The sequence below is a fragment of the Chrysemys picta genome, chromosome 2 (genome assembly GCF_011386835.1).
Source record: "Chrysemys picta bellii isolate R12L10 chromosome 2, ASM1138683v2, whole genome shotgun sequence".
NCBI classification, from domain to species: domain Eukaryota; kingdom Metazoa; phylum Chordata; order Testudines; family Emydidae; genus Chrysemys; species Chrysemys picta.
Window position 1 is genome coordinate 209,652,183 of NC_088792.1, and position 19,590 is coordinate 209,671,772.

The 19,590-nt window shown below is 40.2% G+C and overlaps 1 protein-coding gene across 14 annotated transcripts in view; it reads left to right on the plus strand.

Moving 5' to 3' along the window:
• The window catches only part of GREB1L (GREB1 like retinoic acid receptor coactivator), a 214,248-nt gene that overhangs the window by 52,639 nt on the left and 142,019 nt on the right, over positions 1-19,590 (plus strand). The gene's annotated exons all lie outside the window — the stretch shown is intronic.

The window sequence follows — 19,590 nt, forward strand, 5'->3', positions numbered from 1 at the left end:
AATAATTAACGTTTTATAGCAAACAAAAATAAGTCACTTTCTAACCTTATTCCCTTTACTTACAGAGGTTGTAAAAATTGTTAATGTGAATAATGTTGCCTTCTGTTGTGTGATGCTAATAGGAAACAAATCACTGCTGTTTATGGGGTACTTGCCCTTTTTGGTGCATGATAAATAGCTCACGTCAAATGATTTCCTACTATTTGACCAGAAACAACAGAGCAGGAAGAATAGAGGCTAGACATGAAGTTGATTTAGAAGTTGATGTAATTTCACTATAGCGTGAATTCACAACAATACAGTGTTTGCAGTAGCACAGGAAAAAATTATGACATAGTCTTCCGTAACCCTTAATTGCTCTCTAGGCTCCATGTAGCTAAAAGCATTTTTCATTACCCTAATTTATCCTGTGTATCCCTAGCTCTTTGCCTAGGAGAGTAGCTAAGATTTCATCCCCGCAGAGGCTTTCAGCATACTCCTGAATATCTGTTGCTGTGCCAGTCCTTGAGGAAAAAGCAGACAAGGTGGGTAATATGATATATATTAATATTACATTATTCACCTTGTCCATAATGTCACAAATGTCAGGCACATCAAGCGCAGTTGCACTGCAGTTCATTGAAGAGTTGCATTCAGGTAGCTGGTTTGCAATTTTTTTATTTTTTTTAAAGGGATGTCAACTTTAAAAAAAAAAAAAAAAACCACACACACTTCTGTCTGATTGTTTTTAAGCTACTATTGTTCCAAAAAATATTCACAATGAGAGGGCAGAATTTTTTCCCCCTTTCCTCCCCCCATTTGTCTATACTATTTTCCCTTTGTAATCAGTCAGTAGAACAGTCATCCCTGTTGTTCATGGGGGTTTTTCTTTTCCTTTGTTGCTGTCTGAAACAATTTGTTCGCAAAACCCCAAATGGACAGGTTTAATACCTGAAATTATTTTTGAAAAAATTGACTAGATTTCAAGCTGACAGTGCCCCTTTTAAAAAGGAAATGAGTTTTTATTTAAATTTAAATTAGAGACTGCAGGACAGTGCAGACTATAGAAATTTTGCATACATATCTTTTATCATTTATAAATTCATTGAATAATTAAAACAGAATTATTATAATACAAATGGAGGTTTACTTTTCTTTAAATATTAGCATTTTAATTTGATAGAATTCCACACACACACACACACACACACACACACACACACACACACACACACACAAGCATATTCATCAGTGCATTTTGATTCTGTTAACCAATATCAGCACTGAGATTTGGACATCTAATTTCTTTTTAAATAAATGCACCATCCATTTGTTTGATAAACCTGAGTAATTTCTCATTTATGCTGCAGAAAATAAAACAATTCTGTGTGGAATAATTCAAGTCTTTTGGATACCAACAGCAGTAGTAGCTTTCACTTTTTCAAAAACTAAAATGAATGATGAAACAAGTGCATTGAATCAATCTACTTATTAAGTGTAAATGTATCCCATTCCAGAGAACTTGTAATTGGTTTTGAAATTCTCACTGTACAATAGAATAGCTGTTAATGATTTTCTCTCATCACTTACCTACTTCTCTAGAGGTGTGATGTTAGTTTTACTCAGCAGGTTGTCACTTTGCTTCTTTGCACTTCAAAAAGATCTAAGGTTACTGATTATGACTTTGCTACTTCCTGTCTTATTGTTATGTACTTACAAAGGATTTGTAGTTTAAAACCATACTGTAAAGAATGCAAGTCAAGTATAAATTCCTCAGATTTGCAAGTCTATAAAGTTTTCATTTTTCCCCTTTCTTTTGAAAGTGTGTTTAAGTCATCTTATGTGAAATATTTACTGCAGCCTATGAACATGGATGACTGAAAATACTTCATATCATCCACTTCCCACTCCAGGCATAAGGTGGAATCAAACTTAAAAACATCTCATACATAACTGTACTTTGACTTTCCTCCAAAAATGTGGCAAATGCCTCTTAACTCTGGAAATGATGCCATCTAAAGCACAAGTCCTTTCCAAACTAAAATCAATTTTGCACAAACCTGTTTGTGCAATTGTTCCCTCCCAGAATTAACACTGTTTTTGATGTTGCAGTAAAGTATTACTTAACTTCCCCTGCCTTCCCCCTCCTTTCAGTTAGTAATGCCAAACAAACGTTTGCCTGTAAGGATCAGTAAAAATTTGTTCGGTGAACTGCTTTTCTGTGCGATGGATTCCATGCTTTGTGGAATAGAATGTTGTGCTATAGAAGAATCAGGCCAATTACCATGGTCTCTTCAGTGAAGCCACTACAGCTTGTGACTGGGCTATGATCTATATTTGGAATGGATTGTTAATTGGACAGGCATTGAGTAATGAGTACTTGTGTGAAGAAAAATAGCTAAAGCATTGGATCAATGGGTATGTTGCAATTCTAATTTAATACACAAATTGAGAACATAGCCTTCAAAACTCAGAATAATTACCCTGCTTAAAGGCAGGGAGTGGACCATTCTCTCCTGCTTGTTCTGTTAACTTAGGTATACGGCGGGAAAGACTGGTAATAATAAAGCAATAGTACAGTTGCCTTTCACTGCTGTAGTACATCTACATAAAAAACAATCATAATTCATTTCAGCATATCTACTTTCGTTTATAGTTTACTGTTTGGAGTACGTACTTGAATAGCACTGAACAAAATGTACTCCTTGAAGATAAGAATTGCTGTAAATGTTCATTATGATGAGAACAGCATGCACTGAACAAGCACGAATCATCTTAAAACTCAGCTGCTGAATTAAAGTGGATGAAGATTGGCACAAAGCCTTCTCCCCACCCCTTTCTTCTTTTTACTTAGTGTAACTGTTTTCCAAATCAAATGTACAGATGACTTTTTTTCTAAACCCTGGTTTAAAAAAAATCGTACTTTAGTCAGGTGGTGGTGATGATTTTGATGAGGAGGGATTCGGGGAACAGACTAGGTGCATGAAACTTTTATTTATTTATTTATTTATTTATTTATTGTCAATTTCATTGTCATTTACATCCGGGGCATAACAGAATCTTAGGTCATTTTCTAAGAATCAGAAGTTACAGGTATTTACTTGCACAATGCTGTAACGCATGGCTCTAACCTCCATGTACTATACTGCAGCTCACTAAACACTGCTTCTAAATTGTAGTAATAAATCTGCGCACTCATTATAAAACCCTCCTGATTGGATGGGCATCAGGACAGCATGCTCCTCCCCAAAATAATGACCGAGAATTGCAGCCTTCTTGATGAGTATTTATACTCTATCCTATGTGGAAAATTGGCTGGTGAAAATCAACACAAAGGATAAGGTAAAAAAATGAATTAATCATACATGGCACTAGAGATATTCCAGACCTGGGGTTTTATAATAAGTATGGGGTGGGAGGGAAGCTCTAGACCAGCAGTGGGCAACCTGTGGCCCGCGGGCCACATGCGGCCCATCAGGGTAATCTGATTGCGGGCCACGAGACATTTTGGTGGCGTTGACCATCAGCTGGCATGGCCCCTCGCAACTCCCAATGGCTGCGGTTCACCGTTCCCAGCCAATGGGAGCTGCGGGGGGCCGTGCCTGCGGACGGTCAATGCCACCAAAATGTCTCACGGCCTGCAATCAGATTACCTAATGGGCTGCATGTGGCTCGTGGGCTGCAGGTTGCCCACCACTGCTCTAGACCCGTCTGTTCCTGGGTGCTTTACATTGGTAGGTAGAAGGCACTGAGGTTAGCTTTTCTGAGAGGGGTGAAAATATCTGACACTAATCGTGGAGGCAAGCTCATAATTAACAATTCCCTTCAGTTCTGCATGAGCTTCCTGGGCTTTATATTTTTGTGCATAGATTTATCCCATGCACAAGTATCCCACTGCAGAAGCCGGTGATTTCCTCTATGGAAATCCTGAGTCTGGAGGACAAGACAATGGAATCAATCTTATTTTTTGTTTCTGAAGTGTTTTGAATAATTTAAATGGTTTAAAAGCTTTGTGATATTATGCCTACAGTAGTGGTGCAGCTTGTACAAACTTCATGCGGGAGCTCCCTTGTGGGGGTCAGATCTAGCAGTCCTCAAAGTTGTGAGCATCAGAGGCTTGGAAGTATATATTGGATACAAATCCATTTAAGACCTCTGGTCTGTCATAGAAGTAAGAATACACGTCAATGAGTCAAAAATGAGAATAGGCAAATGGATATTATCTTTAATAGAATGTCTTTATTGATGCTTTGTTTATGTCTCTCCATAAGTACACTAAGGGTACAAGCATTAGGTCCTAGAACCAATTGTGATAGAATGGCTGGATGCGTAACCCTCAGCTAGATCCAAAACACTAGCAAAAACGTAATTTCCATGGTTACATTTTTCTTCTCTCCCTGGAACTTAAACATGATCATCATATGCATTAAATTTACCTTAATTGTACCTTTAAAGAGCATTAAAAAAATCTTTCAGAGGCATAAATGTCATGAAAATTCTTTAATATTTACTCGATATTTTGCAAAGAGCATTTTAATCTGATGCTTGGAAAGAGCCTGGGGATAGTAATTTATTTTAAGTAAGGCAAATATTGTAGTATTTAATGTTAACATATTTCACTGCATAAAAGTTTAATTAATAAAAGGTTTCCTTGGTAGATTCCAAATGTCTGGTTTATTGCAACAGTAACCACACAAATTGGCTTAATATTCTACCAAAAAATTAGTCTTAATGTGATTTAAAAAAAAAAAAAAAACACAGCAAGGACAGTAAAAGTTTAATGCAGCAGTTTCAATTATTGCTGTCTTTGACCAAGACCTACTTATACAGTACATAGTCCTAATGTTACAAAGCTTGTTTGTTTTATTTCCCACTTGATTTAACATAGACTGTACTATATTTCTCCCACCTGTGCTTACTTGGCCTTTTGAATGGCTTCAGCTTTTTACCTGGAAGCCAGCATATTAGTAAACCATACTTGAATGTGAAAGTTGAGCAATTTTGTTTACTTTGTGCATCTGATAGAGGACTGATGACCCCTATGTAACTACTTTAGTAGTTGGATAATCCTTCACATAATTCTAGCACGGGCCCATTGGAGCTTTGCCATTTATTTAACTGAACATAGAATTAAGCCCCAAATTTTCTCAGTAAAATAATAATGTTTAGTACACTCTCTCTCATTTAATGTTTATGATGTGTTTATGAAGGTAGAGTGCATTGTTCCAGTACTTGATCTACAACTTTTTGCTGTACAAAGGACTAGAAAACTTTTTTCATTTGTGGTTTTTCAAAAATAGTGTTTTATTTTAACTCTGAAAAAAGATTTAAACTCTATTGACATCATCAACAATTTTTATGGGATTTGGGGAAGAAGTCTATTTGTGTTTTGAATAATAAATTTCAGCTAGGACTTGTATTTACAGCATATAAGATAAAACTCTGTCAGGTTTTGCTTTATCTGGTTTCTCTGTCCTTCTTGCGGAAGAAGACTCACTTGCAGAAGTGTTCAATGACAGATAGAATGACCAAATATTTTACGGGGTGAGTCCAGGACTAAGCAGTCAAGGTCATAGTGGCACAGATAAACATAAGGGGTTAGTGAGTTCTAGTGTCTTGGATGAAGCAGTTTTTCTTGGCAACCGCAACAGAAGAACACTCAGACAGCTATAACCTTTTGCTGTTTTGATTGGGTATGCTAGCCATAGTTCCGTGCAGATTCTAGCCTGACTTCCACTTGAAACAGGTCACTGAGAACTGTGCCAGGCTCACTTTTTTATACTGCCTGGGAGCAGTTCCCAGAGAGCTGTGCCCTGCTCTGATCTGACTTGTGCTGGCTTGTTTCATGAACTACACCCAACAAAGGACTATGTTTTAAAAGGAGCCCTAAGCAGATAATTTCTAGTCTTCCTGTTTGTGAAAAGAATGAAGCACACCCCTAACCATGCCCCAATTTATTGATTTCTTTAATCAATCTACAGTGTGCATTACAAATGAGAAACCAGAAGGCTTTCTGCACTTTAAACATCTATATGTATTTGTGTACAGAACCCTATGTATTGGGCCATCTGTCCTGGGTTATACTGATGCAACTTCATCAAAGCTAGTGCATCAGGACAGAATCTGGTTCATTGTATGTGAAATATGCTTCATGTAAAATATGTCTTTACAACGTTTCCCTCAAAAGCAGGTCTCATATTTTTCTTCACAAGTGAACATTCTATGTCCGAACTGGAAGTAAGCAAACACAAAGGGTGAAATCCTAATCTTAGGGCTTGTCTACACTTGAAATTTGTTGCAGGTTAACTTGAGTTATTTTGCGTTAAAGTACCTTGTGGTCATAAACCATTTTTTTTATTGCAAGTCATCTGGCTTTTTAATGTGTGTTATTAAATCTACTTGGAAAGTGAGTTACTGAGATATGGGTTTACGCTCAGCAAACTAGATATGGCTACATCCCCATCCGGAAACAACATTACACAACTGCCAAGTCCTTTCACTGGTATCCTATGCTGCTTTGATGGATATCTATGTGTCGTCTACTGCTCCAGGGTCATCCTGACCAGATGCCACTTCTCCATTTAAATGCTGGTGTGTAGCCAGATTCTATCTTTTGTGATTACAGCTGCTGTGGGGTTTGCAGACCTGTCATACTCTACTCTTGATCATTGAACAGTTGTGCCTCATGCTTCAGCATGGTCTCGTGCTGAGGTCCTGGACTTCATTGCTCTCTGGGGAGAGGAACATGTACAGGCCCACTTGGATTCTAGCCATGACAAAGCACAAATATACAAACAACTGTCTGGAAAAAATGAAGGAAAGAGGGTACAACTGGGACCCAAGTCAATGCTTTAGTAAAGGAAAGGAGCTCCAACAGGGTTACAAGAGTGTTGGGGACAATTATAGGGCTCTGGGAGAGCTTCCAGAGTCTACATCTTCTATAATGAGCTGAACTGTATATTTGCGAGAGAGCCACTGCTGAACCCTTGTATTTGGTGGACACCACTGATGGCACAAACGGGGAGGAGGAGAGTGATAATGAAATCTCCAATCTCGTCCACCCAGTGAACTCAGAGACAAACACAGTTACATAACACTTCTCAAAAGAAAGTTATTTTAAGGGTATCTACTCCTCCCCACAGGCTATTGCAGAATTCTATAAATTTGGCAGTGCAATTTATGCTGATCCAAGGGCACTAAAGAAAACTTAAGCTAAAAATAGTGGTCTGATTTGGCATGGAGATTTCATGTCAATGCATCTCTCTGGGGACGTGCACATGTAGCTCATGTTTCCCTTTTTGCTCCGGCAGCAGTTCTGGAGACACCATCTTGGCAAATGGCAGTTTTGCCATTGCCTTGTAGAACAGAATCCTTTTTTGCCTTTTGGGAACATGCTTCAGGTAGCCAAAGTAAGCATAGTCTGCAGAAGTGCATGCGTAATTATTAGCCTGCATCTGTCGGTGCCCTCTTTCCCTACCCACCAATCTCCATCTCACTGGTTACCTACAAGGGTACACATGCAATTACTAGCCTTAGTTTGCTGCATCATCTTTAAGTAGCCCCCACCTTGATGTCTGTTGTGCTTTTCACATGAATTACCTCTTTCCTCCAATTTGGTAGAACAACCACCCACCATTCACCCCATTGACTTCACAGGCCCAGGGGCCCTGCATAAATGGGGAAGCTTGTGAAAACATCTAACCATCTCCAAGATCCTCCAAGATGTGGGGAAAACCTATGAGAACAGAATTCCACAATGAAGGAAAAAGTAACATTTTATCACTGTTGGCATGAAGACTTAAATTTTGACAATAACTAGTTTTCCAGTTTTCCCCCATAGCGACCTAGGACAGGGGTGTTAATATTAAGTGAATGGCTGCCCAATCTGTGTAGGAGGAAGGAGGAGTCAAGGGATGACATGTTGAGTGACCTTAGGTATGAATCGCAAAAGAGGGAGGGGAGGGAAGGTTTCCTGAAGCATGACAGAGGAGAGAGAAAAGGGCAGGGAAATGGTTAGATTGCACAAGCACAGCTGCTGGGGATGACAGAGAGGCAAGTCATCCTGCTGGAGAACATGGTAACTTTCTGGTAAAGGACTGAACCATTCTCTGTGTCCCCTGCAGCCTTTACCTCTGAGACTTCCACTTTCTGGGTTGCATCATTCACTGCAAAAGTGCCCAGAAACAGGTCCTTCTCTAGGCATTCTATGCCACAGAACAGCAAAGAAAATAGTGGAAATGGGAGATTCTCTTAACGCCTTCACCAGCAATGGAGAGGCTCTTCTACCACCATCCCACATCCAAAGATGCGGAGACCAGTTATGAGTGTCCTGTGTCGATTCATTTGTGATCCTGGGTCAGAACCTTGTCTGCATGCTATTGTTTGTAACTTCTGAAGGGTTTTTTAAATCTCATTCTCTGTTTGCACAGTATTATTTATCTTTAGCTTTTTACTACTCAAAATTGTTTACATTGGTGTATTGTTATTTATTAAAAATAGATTCTAAATGTCTTTGTAGTCATGGCTTTCCAGCTAGAACAATTCGAGAAAATACACACATCCACTGCACTGAATTGTTATGGAATTCATGAAAATGTCCACCTCTACTGCACCTTCAAATGCACTACAATAACATCCATACATACACTATGTTAAAATCCCCACAAAGGATACTAGAATTCCCATATGTGTCATGAAGAAAGCTTTGCTGCATTGCACATACATACTAATGTAAGTGCAATAATCTTGATTTAAGCCTTATAAAAATGCATACACATTGACCACAGGTGGCCCCTGAGTTGTTACCACATGTTGTAGAGGCATCTTCTCTGACTATTCAGAATGTTTAGCAAGTCTGCCAACCTTCTTCTACCATCTGCCAGGCTCTCCCCCTTGCTCTCACAAAGGTTGTGCAAAGCACAGCAAGCAGCTGTCCTAAGAGGCAGATATTTCTCGGCAGCCTCCAGCTTTGACATCAGACTCCTCCATCTGCCTTTCAGTCTCCCAAGTGCATGTTCTACTGTCATTTTGCACAATAAAGGGCATAGTCACAGTTCCTTTTGCTCATCCAGTTGCCCAGTAAAAGGCTCCCTAAGCTAGAGAAGAAGAAAGTAGGCTGGATCTCCCAGAATGACTGGAAGAATGGCAATGCCATCAAATATCCATAGACACCATGGGAGTAGAAGTTCCATTTTTCATTCCAGAAAACAGTCCAGCATTTTATTCCTGGGGGGGAGGGATAGCTCAGTGGTTTGAGCATTGGCCTGCTAAACCCAGGGTTGTGAGTTCAGTCCTTGAGGGGGGGCCACTTAGGGATCTGGGGCAAAATCAGTACTTGGTCCTGCTAGTGAAGGCAGGGGGCTAGACACAATGACCTTTCAGGGTCCCTTCCAGTTCTATGAGATAGGTATATCTCCATATATTATTATTTTTTAAAGATCCTGGAGTCATGGATCTTTCCATATTATCCTATGTAAATAGTGGTGAAATGTCCACAGTGCTCAAACAGACCTTACAGTGCCATAGAGAAATTTTTCTGTTGATGAACTTGGGAGCCTGGCATGGGGGTTAAAGGTTAGGCACATGGGTCCAATCAATGTTCCCAATACAGTTTAGGAATCCCAAGTGTGCAAAATCACTTATAACCTCCTATGCATTGCTCAGCCTGATGACCCGGTGGGAAGCACCTTCTTGATTGCAGCAAATACCTCCATCACTGTTTCCCCAATGGCTGATCTACCAAAACCACACTGGCTAGCTACTGACCAGTAGCAGTTGGGGTGGCAATGGCCACATGCTTCTCCCTGCTGAGGGGAGTTTTCATGTTTGTGTTCAGCCACTGCAACTCTTGGGTGAGCTCTGCACGGAGTTCTAAGAAAAAGGCTTTTGATGTTCTGAAGTTCTGCCGTCGCAGATGGTCATCCCAGATTTGCCCTGCTGTCCCTTCACAACAGCCACTGATAGTTGACTGAGATCAAAAATGGTGTTCCACTGAGTGAAACTGCTCCAGGAAAAGGTCTAGGAAATTGTCTGCTTGATTTCAACATCCTCCTCTTCCTTCACAGGGAGCCGTTATCGCCCTGGATCTGAAGTCACCGCATAAATTTAGATATGCTTGTAACGGACTGTTTATAGTCATCACTATGAGGATCATAGCGCTCACCAATGCTTCTTCCAGGCTGCATGACCGTGCTCTGAAAATGGTCCTGGATTGCAAAACTTAGATGGATGATAGCATGAAAGGAGCGGAATCATGGGAATTATTTATTTAGCTTGACTCCAAGCTCAGGAATTCAGTTGTTCCTGTAGTTGTCCCACATGCGCAGTGCAAAAAATCCCATATAGCACCACAGCAGCAGAGCAATGCACCATGTGAGGTCTGACCACATGTTTTGCAACATCACTGTGCTGTGTGGCAGCAGTCATATGAAGCAAAACTATCTTAATTGTGGGAAAACAATGCAATGTCTATGCATTGCTTGCACAATACTTGTTCTGGCTCACTTAACATGGATGCAAAAAAACACAGAAAGTTTCAAGTGTAATCATGACCTTATTGAAGTCAATGAGATTTTTGCTACTAACTTCAGTAGGGCCAGGATTTCACTCAGAGAAGGTTGGCGAGCATGGAACAATGCACTTATGTGAGGAACTTTTTCTTTTAACACTTCATGTCTTTAAATATGTATTCAAACCGAATCTGTCAGTAAAACTTATCTGGTTTTAAAATCAGATCATTGTAATTAGCTAAACTTCTCTTATTAGTTTGGGTTGAGTCTAGATGTACAATGGTTGAATTGGTTACCATTATATTTGGTTAACTGCTGTAAAGCAAGTTTCTAACAATAGATTCCTGCACTTAAATAGCACTGTAGAGTGCTGGTGCCCTATCAATCATTCAGACCTTTCCCTCCTGCTGTCTAGTCTGATAGACAGTTGTGCTGATGTGGATACTTGGGAAGAAGGGATCAGGAAGAGGGGATGATGGATAAAGACAATCTCCTGTCTTGGGAGGAAATCAGAGAAACCCTTTCTCGGACTATCAAGGAATTTCTTTGTCAAGGTGTCAGAAGATTATTCATGCACATGTGAGAGCAACTTTTTTCCCATTTTGTTGGAATAGGATGTCATTCTTTTATCTGTGACACAGAATTTGCAAAGAAAGAGGCTTAAAAGATTTCAGTACCGTTACATTGTTGTCAAAGTATTCTTCAACCTCTTTGGAGTTACATCCACGACATTATGAGGTTCAACCAGTAATTAATTGATCCAAGTTTTTGTTTCAAGTGCAGTAAGGATGTGATCCTGAGACCTGGGGTTCCTGTTGAAGCAGCGTGAGTTGCAGGTGCTCAGGGTATCTAAGGATCAGGTTTTAAATGAGCAAGAGATGTAGAAAACCTTTTTCAAACAAGTCCCCCTTCAGAATCAGCATGACTGTGATTTTGAAAATGTGTAGACTAGAGGATTCTCCCTTTACTGTGTATGATCCCTGAGCTTGAAAACAAACAAATTAGTAAGTTTCTGTGGTTTATTATTATTTTTTTTTACTTCAGTTGAGTAAGACTGCAGTTGTAATAATAATGAAATATAGTGTTCAAAATGTAAGATCATTTAATTTTTAAAGACTCTTCTGGTAAATGATCTAAAAGTGAATTTCTAGTGTTCATAATAGGCTAGTTCTAAGCACAAAAGGACAATAAAAATTAGACACTTAAAATATTTTTATAACTAAAGGTTGTCGTGCTCCCATGTTGCTGATATCACTATAATGCCTTCTGTTGGAATATTAAGACTAGAGCTAGATGAAAATTATGACAAATTTTTAACTGAAATTTTGAAAGGTCAAAAATTTTGGCCAGCATTAATTAGGACTTGGGATGCATAACAAAACATTGTCTGTCTTTACTTTTTAATTGAATCCTATTTTTGAAGCAGTCTTTTCTTTAATTATGTTTGTAATCAACCCTTTGAAGCAGCCCTGTGGTAAAGATCATTGTATAAAAATAAATGTGATTGATAATTTTTTTGTGGCTTGTTGGCTTGGGATTTTTTTTCTTGTAAGGTTTGAAATTTAGTGTACTATTTCAATTGTATTTAGTGTGGCACATTAGATGTATGGAGTTGTCTTCCTTGTATGACGTGATATGTCTTGACTGCGATTTCAGATGGCACTCTTTTCTTTGTTTATATTATAAGATATATATTAATCAATTCTCATGAATAATGCAGTGGGTTTTTTGAACTATGTGGAGCTTTTAAGAAAAAGCTCTCAAACTGGCTTAATTTTAAGATGTGGTGAATTATGACCAGTTATAACTGAAGAATTGGAACAAAACCAGACACCTAAAACATGGATGTGCCTGACCTTGAAATGTCAGCTGATAGAGGCAAATGCTGTTAAATTACCCCTCTTTTTCCAAATGTTTCGTGTGTACATTCCCTGTAGGATAAGCTTTGATGCTACAAAGCAACACTTCTTTACACTCATTCTTTTACAAACATTTCATCAGATCTTTATATAAAGTATTCTTAAGTGTTGCAAAGTCTCAGTTCAACAGTGTTAAAGTCGTATGTTTTTCTTTCTATCTGTTCATTGCTCTAATACATCTAGAATAATGAATATACAACATCATATGCTGTTTTGGGGTATAGAAAAATTATTTTCAGCTTGAAATTTCATTTTACATAGCTATGAACCTTGTTAGTACTCATAAGTTCATGAAAGAAAAGTATGAGAAACAATTTATTTAGATGGGACAGGAAAGAAACTTCTAAAATTACAAAATATTGGCTCACAAGCCACATTATCCAACTGATTGCTTGTGTATTAGTTTGTGAATCAAGACTTTTGCCTGACAATAAATTGATGCAAACATCTTCAGCTCTGGAAACAACCTCATCATGACTATTTTAGTAGTTAGAGATTGTTAAATAAATATTTTCAAAATACTTTTGAAGGCATGTATTATATGGTTATTTTGGGGGGTGGTAATGGTAGTAATCATTTGCACTTGTGTGCTGTTCCAGTTACCTTTGTATTGACTGAGTATAATTACTCATTAAGGGGCTGATCCAAAGCCCACAGGGGTCATTGGGAGTCTTTCCACTTTGGATCAGGCTGTAATAATGTGATTGTTGTTTTTAAACTCAAAAGTTACATTGCAGAAACACACACATATACATTTCATACTTTTAGTTAGCTGATAAAAGAAAACAGAACTATGGGCTGACAGTTGGGAATAGGAGGACATAGAACATATTTTTAAATCAAATCATATCTACGTCAATATGCAAGGATATTTAATAATGAATAAAGTAATTTGCTAATTAAGTCACTGATCCAGTAAAGCATTTAAGAACATACATAACTTCAAGCATGTGGACATTCTTAATGGGATGTGTTCGGTTGCTTTGCTGGATCGGACTCTAAGGCTCACCTAAGCAGTCCTCCAGCACACTGTCCCACTGAAATCAGTTGAACTACTTCAATGAGTAAAGATCGCTTGTATAAGTATGTATTTGGTCTGATTGGACTCCCACGTATTTCCATTTAAAAATGAAAGTTTATCTTTTGACCCTACAATGACTGGAAACAAAGGACCTGCTGGCTTCAAAATTCATTTGGAGTTGACATTTTTTTTCTTGTGCAAACCTCTGGGAAGTACTAACAGGCTGTAAAGTGAATAGTCTGTCTCCTTCTCTCCAAAATAAAATTTTGGCTGGTCTCTCTGACATCTCTTTGTGGATGTCTAGCCGTCAGCTCAAGCCCAGAGCTCTTAATCTTCCCCACATGCCCTCCCCTAACCTCCTTTCATGATTACTGTGGCCAACAACAGGATGATGCCTAAGTCTTAACCTGGGTGTCGTCTTCAACTTGCACCTCTCTCTGGATCCTCACTTACAGGCTATATCTAAATTTTTCAGATTCTTTCCTTGTAACATCTCTTAAGAAACAGCCTTGCCTATCCATCCACACAGCTAAAACTCTCATCCAGGTTCTGGTCCATTCATGTCTCAATTACTACAACATCCTGTTCTCTGGTCTTGACAAATACAATCTTGCCCCACTCATATTTATTCAGAACACTGCTGCAAAGATCATTCTTCCAGACTGTCGCTTTGCCCGTGTCACCCCTCTCTTTGCATCCTTCCACTGGCTTCCTTTCTCTGTTGCAACAAATATAAGTTATTTGTCTTCACTTTCAAGGCCCTTCATGGCTTATTCCCACTATACCTATCATCTCTCATTCACTATTGAAATGTTGAGTTCTGCCTCCAATCAGTCAATGATGCCACCTTTCATCATCCACTAGTTAAATTTTCAAACAGGCACCTTTTGTGCTTTTTCTCATGCTACCCATCATGCTTGGGAAGAGCTCCCTATAAACCTCTGAAAAGCTATGTCATTATCCTCCTTTAAATCCCTCCTTAAAATACTTCTTTGCAGTGATGCCTACAAAATAATTGACAATGGTTAGGCTGCTGGTATTCTGGTATGAGTGAGCAATATTTTCACATTATTTCCTTGTACTCTTCCATCTCACGGTATCCATCTCTTATACTTAAGTTGTAAGCTCTTTGGGGCAGGGACCATCTTTTTTTGTTCTGTGTTTGTACAGTGCTTTGCATAACTAGAGCTTGTGCCTTCTATGGTAATACATTTGATGATTATAATAAAATATACTTTGCATGTGTGTTTCATAAACTTTTGTGGGATTTTTCTCTCCCCACCATACAGCTTTGGGAAAAATTCAAAATTAAACACAAAATTTGAAAGGAGTTCCTGTAGAAAAGATTGTTTATAAACTTCAATAGTAGTAATTTTTATCACTTACAATAATGTTTTTTCACCTGTAGGAGTCAGAGTTGTAGATAACTTTGGAAGTTAGTTTCTCTGGGAGTTGAATTATATGTGTTTGTGTGGCTAAATCCAAATTGTGTCTGTAGTATAAAATGGCTAAGATTGCTCTAGGGACCCTGTTTTTTTCTCACAACAAATATGTAGGCAAGGTTTTGGGTTCATGCCTGTCATGAAGATTTGCAGCAGTTTGGTTTGATAATACTGGAGATGGAGCTAGGCCTTAGGCATGATGCAACAACAGGACTCCAATCTTGGGGGAACAAATTGCTCCTTGGAAGAATGGGATGTGGTAAGTGTGTGGAATGTGAATGTAACATGGAGAAATTATACTATAAAGGAAAGGATTTTAGCAAATTGCCAAAATCAGTTGAGAATATAATGTCATTTTTATTATTCTTTTCCAGCAGGATTAAAGAGCTCAGCAATAGCAAAACTAACAGAAACCTCTTGCCCTTTTTTGAAAAGCATGCACGCCCTGAGCTGTGCACACAAGCACATTGTCTGTCTTTTAATATGAACCAATGCAGTGAGAAAACCCTATTGCATAGGCTTAGTCTAGTGTTAAAAACAAATTACAATCCACATAACTCTGATTATGTTAATACCATTTTTTTCCATGTCTGTCATTGGTCCTTCTTATGGACACACTCTCCAGTCCAACTCTGAGCTTTAAAGCTTTATACCCTCGTGACCTAGCTCTGTACAAACCTAAAATAAAAATGAAGAGAAGCTAGAACTTTTGAAGTGGGAAAATTATTTTTTCCCCCTTTCTAGGATTTTACTCAAAACTTTCCAAAAAACATTTTTGACAGAAATGAAGAGCATGATCCTGTCAGGTGCTGAGGGCCCTCCACGCCAACAGAGTCCAGTGGGAGTTGAGGGCACTCGACATCTTTGAGAATTGGGCTGTTGAGCAGGAGTATTCTGAGTTTCAGAAAAGGAGGTTATATACAGTAGAACCTGAAAGTTATGAACACCTTGGGAATGTAGGTTGTTTTTAACTCTATAATGCTCGTAACTCTGAACAAAATGTTATGGTTGTTCTTTCAAAAGTTTATATCTGAACATTGACTTAATACAGCTTTGAAGCTTTACTATGCTCCAGAAGAAAAATTCTGCTTTCCCTTTTTCTCAGTAGTTTAACACAGTACTGTACTGCATGTATGTATGTATTTATTTATTTTGGTCTCTGCCACTGCCTGATTGTGTACTTTCAGTAAAGAGGTATGTAGTTGATTGGTCAGTTTGTAACTCTGGTGTTCGTAATGCTGAGGTTCTACTGTAATGGGAAATATTTTGCAACCTGAATTCTAGTGGTCAGCGCTGTCACAATTGCTCTAATATTTTAAACTTTGTTTCTGAACACCATGTGTGGACTTTTTTTTCCCTCTCATTTGGAAATTTTAAAATTTAATTTATAACTTTTTTCCAGTATTCTAAGGGAGTAAGTAATATGAAATGCTTGTGCCTAATCCGTGACATTAAATCAAACAATTCCTAAGTTATTAGATAAAGGAAAATATGGTGTTCTTTGTTGTTCCTGAGTAGGGAAAAGATGCTCTGAAAGAGAGTTTATTTTTGCAGGGCTGAGAGCTAATTTCTTTTTTTGGTGAATAGTCATGGGTGGCTATTGCATCTTAAAATAAGATTAGTGGTTCATTGATGTCTTCATGGTGCATTTTGTATTTATTGGGGAAGAGTCCCTGAACACACAGTTGTTTTCTGTGCAAATAGTGAGAGGATACTCGGACTGGCAAGGTTGCACTGACCTTACCTAGTGGCCTGTTCCATTGATTGACACGTTTCAAAGGTTAAACTAACTGTGGATGAAATGTAATCAGTCGTGCACTGGATTCTTTCCAGATCACACTGGAGGAGTGCAGTAACCAGCACTGTTAGCTTTTGGAGAGCTAGAGACAGAGGTCGTTACTTGTACAGCTCTGAGCATGAAGAAACAACTGTCCTTCCTCTCTTTAAATAAAAAAAGCATATAAGGAATCATCATTTTTCAGAGAGGAGTATGATGAATAAATCTCCAATCTCTCACTCTTTTTTTGGGTAGAGTTGTCAGAGCTCCCATGGGCCCCCACTCCCGGCTGACAGCTGGGCACTATGTCATCAGCTGGGGGCAGGGCCAGCTTTACTAGCACTAAGGAGGCAGAAAAGGCTGTCAGAAGAGAGAACACAACAGTTGCCATTGCTTCAAACAAAGCGATACAGCGGCAGCCAGAAACATGCCAAGGGGAAGCCACAGCTCTAGAGAGTGACATACATCACAGGAAGAGGGAAGAGTATCTTTGTCTGTCCCTCCCTCCAGCTAGGGATTGTGGACGGGTGCGTACACACACACACTTTCTTTCCATATCTGTGTGTGTGTGTGTGTGTGTGTGTGTGGTTCATGACCTCACAGCAGGCAGACAATCCAACCCTGAAGAGTGAGCTCCCTTCCCCTCCCCCCAACAGCCACCCTCCCAATTCCTTTTCTCACCTGCTGCTGCATTTGGGGCATTTTCAGGTCCCAACACTCAGAAGGGACTTGCAGCATGAGTCTCCACCTGGCGTTAGATTAAAGGGCTGTTTGGAGGACACCAGAAGTCTGCAAGCAATGGACGGGGAGTACAGCTCATTGCTCAAGACTGGTTTCATTGCCTGCCAGCCCTGAATTCCCAGTTTGTCCCCCTTACCTAGCTCTGACACAACCCATCCTCACTTGCTAGCTATATAGTACCAACATACTAAGAGGAGAAAATAAATATTTCTCCTTTGACTTTGGTCCAAGGCATTCTAGTTTATTAAAACTGCATGCTCTATAGCTTAATGTGCATAATACAGTCTTCATATCAACATAGTTAACAACCTTTGATGTTTTTTTTTCCCTGGCAGACAATTCTCCAAGTAAGCCAGTGACTCAGATGTATTGTATTGGAGCATGAGCTTTCGTGGGTGAATACTCACTTCTTTGGATGCTGCATCCGAAGAAGTGGGTATTCACCCACGAAAGCTCATGCTCCAATACGTCTGTTAGTCTATTGCCACAGGACTCTTTGCTGCTTTTACAGATCCAGATTAACACGGCTACCCCTTTGATACCAGTGACTCAGTAAACCTGCAGAGGGGTTAGTGTGCATTTTGGTGAACACTACTTTATTTTAATCAAATATCTTATTTATTCAGTGTCTAATAACATTGATGTTATGATTAAATTAGCCAGGAGTATGGATGGATATCTTTATTCAAACATATGAACGGCCCTATATAATTGCTTTGTTTTCTTTGGGTTTATCTGTATTGCAGTGGTGCCTAGAGGAGACTCGGTCAGGAAGAGGGTGAAAAGTACTTGGACTTTATTGATTTGTTTTGTAGGAAGGTAGAATCTGTGTCCTGAGGAGTCTATAATCCAAGAAAATCACACCCTGAAATTCATGTTAAGTCCTACCCTGATCTGTGATTGTGTTCTTGGGAGAAGCCACCTTGGTTATGTTAAATGGAGGACAGCCTGTTCTCTCCCTCTGCCCCTTAAAGGGAGAATTCCTTCTCTCTGAATCTTCAGTTGGCTCCCCTTTCTCTTGGTAGAGAAGAGGTTTTTTTTCTTTTCTTTTCCTCCTGACATTCCCCTCTCCATTTATTTTCTTTTAACCCATCTGTGTGTTGGGATCCGCTTTCCTTCTCCCTCCCAATGTGTGGGTCTCCTCTCTTCCCTAGCCTCCTAGAGATTTGGGGATGTGGGAGAATGATGTGTCAGCTAGTGTGCAGTACCTGCAGGAATCCTCTGACTGAATGTTCCCCCTTCTCAACCCTGCCTCTGCCATTTAGGCAGGGCCGGCTCCAGGCACCAGCCCACCAAGCATGTGCTTGGGGCAGCGCCTGGAGGGGGGCGGCATGGCAGGGTGCTCCGGCCAGAGAGCGGGGCTGCAACCGGGCTCGCCGCCTTCCCTACAGCACTCTGGCTGCCGGGGAGAGCGGAGCTGCAGCGGGCTCACCGCCCTCCCCCCTGGCGCTCCGGCCGGTCGGGGAGAGCGGGGCACCGGCCGGGCTCTCCGCCCTCCCCCTGGCGCTCTGGCCGCCGGGGAGAGCGGAGAGCCCCGGCCGGGCTCTCCGCCCTCCTCCCGGTGCCCCGGCCGGTCGGGGATTGCGGGCCCGTGGCCGGGCTCGGCACCCTCCCCTGCCACACTGGGGGGGGGGGGGGGGCGGCGGCGGCGGGCTTGTCTACGTGATCATTGCATGTAAGCGGGGGTGTAAATCTACCCTGCACTAGCCTGCCATCCAGTAACAGCCCTGCTGCAATGTACTAACAGGTCCTTAAGGTACTTTGATCTAATTCTGTTTTACTAGTTTTAGATTAAAGTGCACTAAGTAACTGTTAGTCTGTGTCAGCAGGGTCCACCCAGACAGACAGTGGATGGCATGCTGGTATGGGATAGATTTACACCCCAGCTTGCTGAAATCTAAATGTTTGTGTAGACAGGCCATTAGATCATCTTTGTACAGTAAAATTCTCTCATGTGGAGAACAGTTTGGTTCCTGTAGCTCACTTGTAGCTCAGCCTTGCGTCTGAACTCAAAAGTGCTCCAGACATTCTGGACCCTGTTTCGCTCTGAACCATTTTAGTGTTAGTGTATTTGGTGGTTGCTGGCATAATGGGACAAAGAGTTCCAATAGTTCTAATGCTTCCCCATAGTACGTTTGTGGCCTTCTTGCAGTCTCCTCAGTTCTACTGCTCCTGGTAGCTCTGCAGGGAACACTGCAAGTGG